This window comes from Mus pahari, chromosome 1, assembly GCF_900095145.1.
Source record: "Mus pahari chromosome 1, PAHARI_EIJ_v1.1, whole genome shotgun sequence".
In the NCBI taxonomy this organism is placed as follows: Eukaryota; Metazoa; Chordata; class Mammalia; order Rodentia; family Muridae; genus Mus; species Mus pahari.
In genome coordinates this window covers 162407005-162416880 of record NC_034590.1, presented here as the reverse complement: position 1 = coordinate 162416880, position 9876 = coordinate 162407005, and positions in this window count along the sequence as shown.

The following is a 9876-nucleotide window of genomic DNA, read 5'->3' as shown; positions in this document are numbered from 1 at the left end:
CTTCCTTCCTTCCTTCCTTCCTTCCTTCCTTCCTTCCTTCCTTCCATCCTTCCTTTCTTTCCTTCTTTCCTTCTTTCACTCTTTCTTTCTATTCATTGATTATTTAATTTATTTACATTTCAAATATTGTTATCCCTTTCTGGTCCCTCCTCAGTAAATCTCCCATCCCATTCTCCTCCCCCTGCCACTATGATGGTGCTCCCCCACTCACCCACCCACTCCCGAATCACTCCTCTTTCATCCTGCTACAATGGAGCATCGAGCCTTTACAGAACCAAGGGGTTTCCCTCCTATTGATGCCAGATAAGGCCATCCTATGCTACGGATGCAGCTTGAGCCATGGGTCCCTCCATGTGTACTCTTAGGTTGATGGTGTAGTCCGTGGGAGCTCTGGGTCTTCAGGTTAGTTTATATTGTTATTCTTCCTATGGGGTTGCAATCTCCTTCAGCTTCTTCAGTCCTTCCCCTACCTTCTCAATTGGGTCCCTGCACGCAGTCTGATGGTTGGCTGCTGAGTACTTGTGCTTCTGCATCTGTATTGGTCAGGCTCTAGCACAGCCTCTCAGGGGACAGCTATATGGGGTTCCTGTCAGCAAGCACTTCTTGGCATCAGCAATATTGTCTGGGTTTGGTGTCTGCAGATAGGATGAATCCCTAGGTGGGGCAGTTCCTGGATGGCTTTTCCTTCAGTCTCTATTCTTTGTTTCTTCATTTCCTTTAGACAGGAACAATTCTGGGTTAAATTTTTTGAGATGGGTCAGTGGCCCCATCCCTCAACTGGGAGTTGCGCCTGTCCACTGGATATATTCTCTACAGGTTCTCTCTCCCTTTTGTTGGATATTTTGGCTAACGTCATCCCTGTTGGGTTCTGGGAAACTGTTGGGTCCCTGGCATCTGGAAATTTCTAGTGGCTACTCCCAGTTCCTCATCACCCCACTGCTACATACCTCCTTTCAATTTCCTGACCCTTTGTACTTCTCCCCCTGTACTGCTACTAATACTGTTCTTATCACTGTGGCTTTGTGATCTAATGTGAAGATGAGTATTCTAACACTTTCAGCATTGTTAAGTTTATCAGAATTACTTTTGCTTTTACGTTTTCATGTGAATTTTAATAGTTTTACATTTAGAATTGGAATTACAATGAAACAATAAAACCAGTTTCACCTTTATCCTGCCAATCAATGAACATGGGAGATATTTGAGTCTTCTAAGTTTCTTCAGTTGATTTCTCTATTTTCTTAATATTTTCATTGTAGAGATTTTTCACCACCTTGGTTAGGTTTGTATCTCAGTATTTTTTATTTTAAAACTATTGTGAATAAGTTAAATTTATTTTATAATTTCTTTTCTACAAATTTGTCTTTATTTGTTAAACATTTTGCTCACCTGTCTTTTTCCTTCTGCTCCCCTTGAAATTATGTAATTTGTGCTTCACTTGTTTAAGGTACTTCGGGAACCCTGTATACTTTTTTGTTCCTTGTCACCTTTCTTCTTAGTAACTCCAAATTACCTGCTTTATGCTTTGATAAGGTTATCTCCAGCTTAATCAAATCTTCTCCTGAAATTCCTTGTGTCTTTCCTATTTTTCATTTCATTCAATAGCTCCTGATTTTATTTTAATTTCTGTCTTTAGCAAGTTTTCATTGTGTATTTTTCTTGATTTTATTGAGCTGTCTTCTCCCATAGCTTGATTAATTTTTTAAGGACTTTAAATTCTTTCTGAGGAACACTCAGATGTTTTAGATATTGTCACTGGCCGTTGGGTAAAATGTGGGTTTCTCCGTTTTTTATCATTCTGTTTCTGTGTTTCCTTATTGTCATCTCAATCATTGGATGATGCACCATTACCATATTATACAGTATAAGTTCAATAGCCCATCAGTAGATTTATTCTGGAACATTGCTCCTGAGTCTGCTTAGATCCAGGAAACATAAGCTGTTGTTGGCTCCAGGACCTTCTTGGTTCAATGGTCTTCAGCCAGAAAGCTTATTCATTGTTCTACCTCCCTGCTGTGCTGTGGTGATCCAGTTTCTAAGGAAGATATGCTGGTGTAGATTTTCCACCCACTGAGTTTCTTCTTATCAAAACTGAGATAAACCTCCAAAGGCTCTGGAGTTCTGGGTGATGAGTAGTGATGACTACACAGTGGAAGTCAAAGTGGTAAGTTCTCATAGGGTCCACAGTAGAGGTCATAGTGGTGAGTACTAATGGAGGCATAGTACTGGAGGCTACTTGTAGTCTATGATGAAAGGATAGGTGTCAGGACAGGAACTTGGAGGTAGACACTGAAGCAAGTCCACAGACTCTGCTTCCTGGTTTGCAAAGCCAGCTTTCTCTACAGTGGAACCCCCTGACCTGGTCCTCTCACTACATTCATTAGTAAAATCCTACAATTTTGCCTCCAGGCCAATCTGAGGGATGTGTTCTTTTTCAATTGAGATGCCCTCTTCCCAGATGAATCTGGACTTTATTAAGCTGTCAAAAATCTAACAAGCACATGCATTTGTCGTACTTGGGAGCACTCCTGAGATATACTCAGCTGTGGACAGTTGTTTAAATACTGTATCTGTGAGACTGACAAGGGGCTCTAGAGTCTCTTTCTCTGCCATGTTCCTGGCATAACTCTCTTTTAGGAGTTTCTTCTACAAACTTATTTTGAATTCTTTGCCAGGCAAATTTCAGCTCTCCATTTATTTAAATGCTCTTTACTTGAAATTTACATGTTAACTATATCTACTGTTTTCCTGATTTTTCTCATAAATATTCAGTATGTGAGACAAATATTTCTGTATTCCCATACATATCTAGTTTCCAGTGAGTTATTACAAGACTAAAGAGCTTAGACTCTAAAGACTTTATGTCAAAATTTCAAAATCTCTTGCCTTTGGTGGGTGTTGCTTGGGCCGCTTATCACACCTGATCACTGCTTGCTGCTACGTCTGTCGTCATTTTTCTCCATCTCATATCTTTGTTCTTCCTTCTTGGATCATTAAAAGAATACTGTAGATATCTAGGATGATTTAATGTCTTTTATAGCTTAGCTTCCTGTCTTCTAAAGTTATCAAGAACAAGTACTAAGTACCGTGAAGAAAGAAATCATAGTGATGTATTAGCCATTTCTGGCATTTGAAAATGACTACAGGAAAATTCCAAACTGTGGGTGTTTTGTCCATACTACTTTTTAATTAAGGTCAATTTTTTTTTAAATTTTTTATTAGATATTTACTTCATTTACTTTTCAAATGCTATCCCGAAAGTCCCCTATACACACCCCCATTTCCCTACCCACCCACTCCCACTTCTTGGCCCTGGCGTTCTGCTGTACTGGGGCATATAAAGTTTGCAAGACCAAGGAGCCTCTCTTTCCAATGGTGGCAAACTAGGCCATCTTCTGCTACATATGAAGTTAGAGACATGAGCTCTGGGGGTACTGATTAGTTCATATTATTGTTCCACCTATAGGGTTGCAGACCCCTTCAGCTCCTTGGGTACTTTCTCTAGCTCCTCTATTGGGGGCCCTGTGTTCCATCCAGGAACTGTGATGACTGTGAGCATCCACTTCTGTATTTGCCAGGCACTGGCATAGCCTCACAAGAGACAGCTATATCAGGGTCCTTTCAGCAAAATCTTGCTAGCATGTGCAATAGTGTCTGCATTTGATGGCTGATTATGGGATGGACCCCCGGATGGTGCAGTGTCTGGATGGTCCATCCTTTCGACTCAGCTCTATGCTTTGTCTCTGTAACTCCTTCCATGGGTATTTTGTTCCATATTCAAGGGAGGAATGAAGTATCCACACGTTGGTCTTCCTTCTTCTTGATTTGCTTGGTTGTTTTGCAAATTGTACCTTGGGTATTCTAAGTTTCTGGGCTAATATCCACTTATCAGTGAGTGCATAGCAAGTGAGTTCTTTTGTGACTGGGTTACCTCACTCAGGATGATATCCTCCAGATCCATCCATTTGCCAAAGAATTTCATAAATTCATTGTTTTTAATAGCTAAGTAGTACTCCATTGTGTAAATGTACCACATTTTCTTAATGATTGAATTTCTAATGTAAACTAATTGTGGACTGGTTTGTAGAAATGAGTCAAAACTTTCTCACTGTAAGAGAAACAAGAAGAAGAAACAGGAGAACATGATGCATCTAATCTTACTTCCTCCGCAGTGTAAACTGGCCCTTTTCACACATCGTGCTCATAAGCAAGTAAGTATCTTTATAATTCCACTGCTTCTGCACACAGGATCATGGAAATGCAATTACCCCTCTGATAGCCTATGCAGTCCATTTTTTAGCTTCCTCAGATTTTGCTTTTTTTGTTTCAAATACTCTGTTAAATAATTCTCACCTCAGGAGCCAGTGCTTTATTTTGGAAACAAAAGATCTTTCTTTCTTTCTTTCTTTCTTTCTTTCTTTCTTTCTTTCTTTCTTTCTTTCTTTCTTTCTTTCTTTCTTTCTTTCTTCTTTAGAACCATGCTTTAGCCGGCTATAGCAAGGACTTCGATGCCAAAAATTCTTTCATATTTCATATTTAGTTTCCTAAAATACTTCTTTCATTGTACTTATTAAGGGTAGAAAAAAGGGCTCAGTGGAATTCTCATCACTGGTATTAGGAAACTGATTTCTGAGCTAAAGATAATGAGGCCAAAAGACCCGAGTGTCTTCCAGGCTGTATAAAAACGCACAGATATTGCTGTTGAGAACAATCCCACATTGTGTCATGGGCTGAATCAGCCCTCTTTCCCCTCGCATTCACTTCTGAGATCCTATTATGATGGAAATAGACTGTGAATGAGCTCCATCTGGGCCCAAGCCTGAAAAGCTATTTCATAACCACTTTTAATCTGACTATTTAAAGGTATAACCTCAAGATAAGTTTCTCAATCTATCTCCTACATAGAAATAGAAATTATTAAAAGAAAAGAATATGTTCCCATACTCCTCTTGCCACATGGAATCAGAAACTCATGCTTCTTTCTCTTGGATATTTGATAAAGAGGATGTGTGTCACTATAATTAAGAATATTTTCTTACCTTTTAGTGTTGCTAAAAAAAAAAAAAAATGATCCAAAAGTTACTCGTTGGTGACTGACAATCAAACTTGCAAATAATATGCTTAGCAGGGTGTTAAAATAGCATTAATGCAGTTGCATTCATTTCCTTTTAATACACACTAAAAGAAACTTTAATGTGGCTACATTTAATGTAAGCACTGTGATAACTGAAAGCACACAGTAATACAATTCAAAAATCTAATGTTCCTTGCTAGTGTCATGGAAGACTTAAAATAGCAAAAACTTACATAGAGACAATGTAAAGTGAGTTTCTTGAAAATATTGACTAAAAGGCTACTGATTTAAGAGGCTAGTGATGTAAATACTTTTTCTTTTCTTACAAGTAACTTATGCTTATCTTTATTAATATGACTGTAAATTATTATTATTAACAATTATATTTGTTTACTTTTGTATGTCAGTTGCCAACCAACTTAGACCATAAACACTTGTAGAAACGTTAGTTTTTACAGTAGCTTTATATTTTTACTTCTTTAGGTATTGTCTCACAATCTTATTGACCTGGCTACCATGAAGATGATGAATGTTATGAGTTATGAAAGATCTGAGTCCTCCAAGGCCTCAGACTTACCTCCACAGCATCCACAATACAGCTCATTTCCAATAATAGCATTTTTCCTCCTTTCTGGCCATGAGTAAATAATTAATGCTCCAAAGAACATTAAAACTGGATAAATTGTATGCAGGACACATTTTGGGTCAAAGGGTTTGTGGGCGAGTAATCTCCTGTGGGATTCCTGCCTGGCTAGAAGAAATAGACACTTCTAGATCCATACCCCCACATCTTGTATTATGGCCAAGTTTCAGGAACCCAGAGATCACTGAGCCAATTCTAATATAAGACACATAAGGACCTTTATTATGAACTAACGAGCAAGCGTGATCTCTCAGATTTTCACCATTGATTGCATTGGGTCAGAGTGAGAGCTCCAAGTCTAGAGTTTCAGGGATTTTAGTGTGGTTACAGCAAATTTGGAAGTTTCATCCAGGATGCTAAGAGGGAAAAAGGGTTGCCATAGGATGTTTGCTTAGGAGTACTCTGTGATTTTCTTCCTGGAACTGGAGTTTAGCCACTGTTCTTATACAAAATGGAATTTCTTCAAAAATGTAGTTGGTTGGGCTTTACACTAAGAGTCTCAGCTAAAGCCACTCCTATAGACAACCTAGGGTCTTCCCCAAACCCAGGTCTCTGGCAGGTCCTAGAGATTGCTTGCCCACAAACTACCACTTTCCCTTCTCTCTACCCTGCTCAATAACATCTAACTCCCCCCTTCCCTGCTCTCCTCACCAACCCCTCTCCCACCCTGATCCCTCCTTCCATCCACCTCTGATATTTGTTTTTATTCCCCTTCTGATATTCAACCATCCTCCCTTGGACCCTCCTTGTTATTTGCCTTCTTTGGGTCTGTGGATTATAGCAGGGTTGTCCCGTACTTTATGGCTAATATACACTAATAAGTGAGTACAAAGCTACCATGCATATCCTTTTGGGTCTGCCTTAACCCACTCAGGATGACATTTTATACTTCCATCCATTTGCCTGTAAAATTCATATCATTGTTTTTAATGGCTGTGTAGTAGTCCATATTATAAATGAACAAATATTTTCTTTATCTATTCTTCTGTAGAGAGACATGTGGGTTGTTTCTAGTTTGTGACTATTATAATAAAGTTGCTAAGAACATAGCTATGTAGAAGAAGTTCAGGAAGAAAGACAGAACAGAGATGGAGGGCATAGCCAGTCAATGACTGCCCCAACTTGAGACCCATCCCATGAGCAAGGACTGATCCATGACACTGTTCATGATACTCTGTTATATTTGCAGACAGGAACCTAGCATAATTTCCTCTGAGAGGCAGTATCCAGTGGAAAGAGCTGCAGAGATTTACACCCAAGCATTAGATGGAGCGCAGGGAATCTTTTGGAAGATTTGGGAGAAGGACTGATGGACTTGAAGAGGATGAGGAGCCACAGGAAGACCAACAGAGTCTGTTAACCTGGACCCTTGGGGGGTTCCCAGAGCCTGAATCACAAACCCAAGAGTGAGTTCACACTGGACCTGAGCCACCTGCACAGGTGTACTATATGAGCAATGTGGTGCTCAGGTGGCTCCTCGAACAACTGGAGGGGGGCTGTCCCTGAGTCTGTTGTCTGACAACCTATGAATCCCGTTCCCCAAAATGGTCTGCCTTATCTGGCTTCAGTGGGTAAGGATGTGCCTAGTCCTGCAGAGACTTGATACATGTATGTGAATGTGTGTGTGTGTGTGTGTGTGTGTGTGTGTGTGTGTGTGTGTGTGTGTGTCGAGGACTAATACCCAGAGGGGATGGTAGAATGGAGGAGAGCTGTGTGAGGGGATAGTTAGAGGAGGAGGTGGGCTGATACTGGGATGTAAAGTGAATAAATAAATAAATAAATAAACAAATAAATAAATAAATAAAATGGATGCGTTGACAAAATAAATCTTCCAGTTCTGTTTGTCCACTTATCTTCCATTTATCTAGCTCATTTTTACTTGAAATTTGTTTGATAGTATGTCTACTGTGTTTACATGATAAAAACATTTTATAAACATCATTTGACCATCTCTGCCATTTGTTCAGTTTTAGACTCCTACTGCCTTGTGGAACATTATGGCTAGTGAGATTTTAAATTAAAAAAAATTACTACATGGTGATGATATTATTTCTCCATTACCTTTCCCCCTGAACCTGTTAATGGCTATTGATATCCAATCCTTGATTATTTAGATATTTCCATTAACAGTCCTTTTCTGGTAATTCAAAAAGCATGAGCCCTGTGACTATTCTCCAGTCATTCCCTGTATACATAAGATACAATCTAAAGTGCATACACTTCCTTCATCTTTCAGAGACTTAATCTTAACAATTACCCACTGCCAGATACAATAAAAGATGCAGTGAAACATCCTCATTGTGTAAAATCTGCAAGAGTTTTGATGACAGTTATTTTTCTATAGACTCCTTGAAGGAGTCTGTAATTCTGAATGAAGCCTACTATGTGGCAGAGTAAAACTACAGATGCTACTCATGGAAATAATTCACAATATAATATTTAAATCACAATGCCTTTTTTATACGGTTTATAGGGGTTTTGTGGTGAACCTTCTCTTACTTAAAGAAAGCAGTTTCCAGGATGAGCACAAAATGAGTACCTTCCAAATAGGAAGTCAGGATTTGTGGGTGGATAATATAAAATGAGTTATAAAGGCGATTTTTAAATGTAACAAGAAAAGATAGTGCTCATTACTGGCAAATTAGGTGGAAATGAAACATTAGAATTCACCAGAGCACCCACAGCCAAATAAATATTGCTGTGGATATCTGAATAAACAGGAAAGAGCACATTTGATCACTATGTAGCCCTTCGTAAACAACACTGTTTAAATTGACTCATTCATAGGTTAGCTATGTTTTGCTTTCTGCCAGAAACACAAAAACTCCACAACACTGCTGGTAAGGATAATTGAAGGGGTTTACTACAGAGATTACCAGAAGCTGGTTAGAGGAAAGCTATTTGTCTATTGTGTGGAGAATTTATATTTCCCTTTTTGTTGAATAGTAGAAATAATGTCATAACAGATGAAAATTATTCTAATAACGGTACAGTCAAAGTTATTCAGGGGGCAAGATTGCTTTCACTGTACATGACAAATGAAGTGCTGTTCTAAGTATTTTGTTCTTTGTTATTTTCTATTTCTTAAATATTTTTACAACACAAGAAATTATGACAAGAACTGCTTGTCTTTAATCTTTCCTCATGAAACTGGTGGCTTGATATACATATGTCTATTGTCTGACAGGACCATCAGAATAGCACAAAGTCGGAAATTTCTTTGCGAGTTCTATGAAAGTGCAGCAGCTTCTGTAGCTTCTTCCTAAAACAGGAATTAATTTTTCCTAATGATAAAAATAACATGTGAGAGCAGAGAGCATTTCAATGCCTTTGTGTTTCTATCTAATCATCTATATCATGCATGAATCAGGCAAAGTGAAGAATTTGGAATACTTCACTAATTAGTAAGGACTGATGGACATACAGTGCTGGGATACACTGTGGGCAGAACACTGTCAGAGGTTGTTCCCATCTCTGCATGCCAAATCTTTCAATGATATGTTTGCTGAGATACACTGAGGCTTGCTCCTCAGAAACAGCTAGAACCTGGGGAGAAGGAAGTTAGGAGGGTTAAGGCTGCTTTGGAGGAGATTCTGGAACTCCTTTTATTAATGACATCAACTTTCCAATGGGAATATAGACTAAGTCAGAAATCCCCATCCAAGAACATTCATTCATTCCTCACAGTTGTCTGCCTGTAAATACTTGCTTTCTAAGACACTTCCCTTTGCATTACAAGTTTCACAACAAAATTTTTATTACCAGGACTTGTTCTAGATTTTAGGATTAGAGGAGTACAGCCAATCAGTAGTCAGTCAGGCAAGCCTCTTCAAATACTCTACCTCCAGTTCCTCTTTCAAGTTTGTATATGTTTTTCTCCTTCTCTATCTCTGTCATAGTCAGGGTTTCTATTCCTGGATAAACATCATGACCAAGAAGCAACTTGGGGAGGAAAGGGTTTATTTGACTTACATTTCCATACTGCTGTTGATCACTGAAACAAGTCAGGACTGGAACTCAAGCAGGTCAGAAAGCAGGAGCTGATACAGAAGCCATGGAGGGATGTTCTTTACTGGGTTGCTTCCCCTGGCTTGCTCAGCCTGCTCTCTTATAGAAACCAAGACTACTAGCCCAGAGATGGTCCCACCCACAAGGGGCC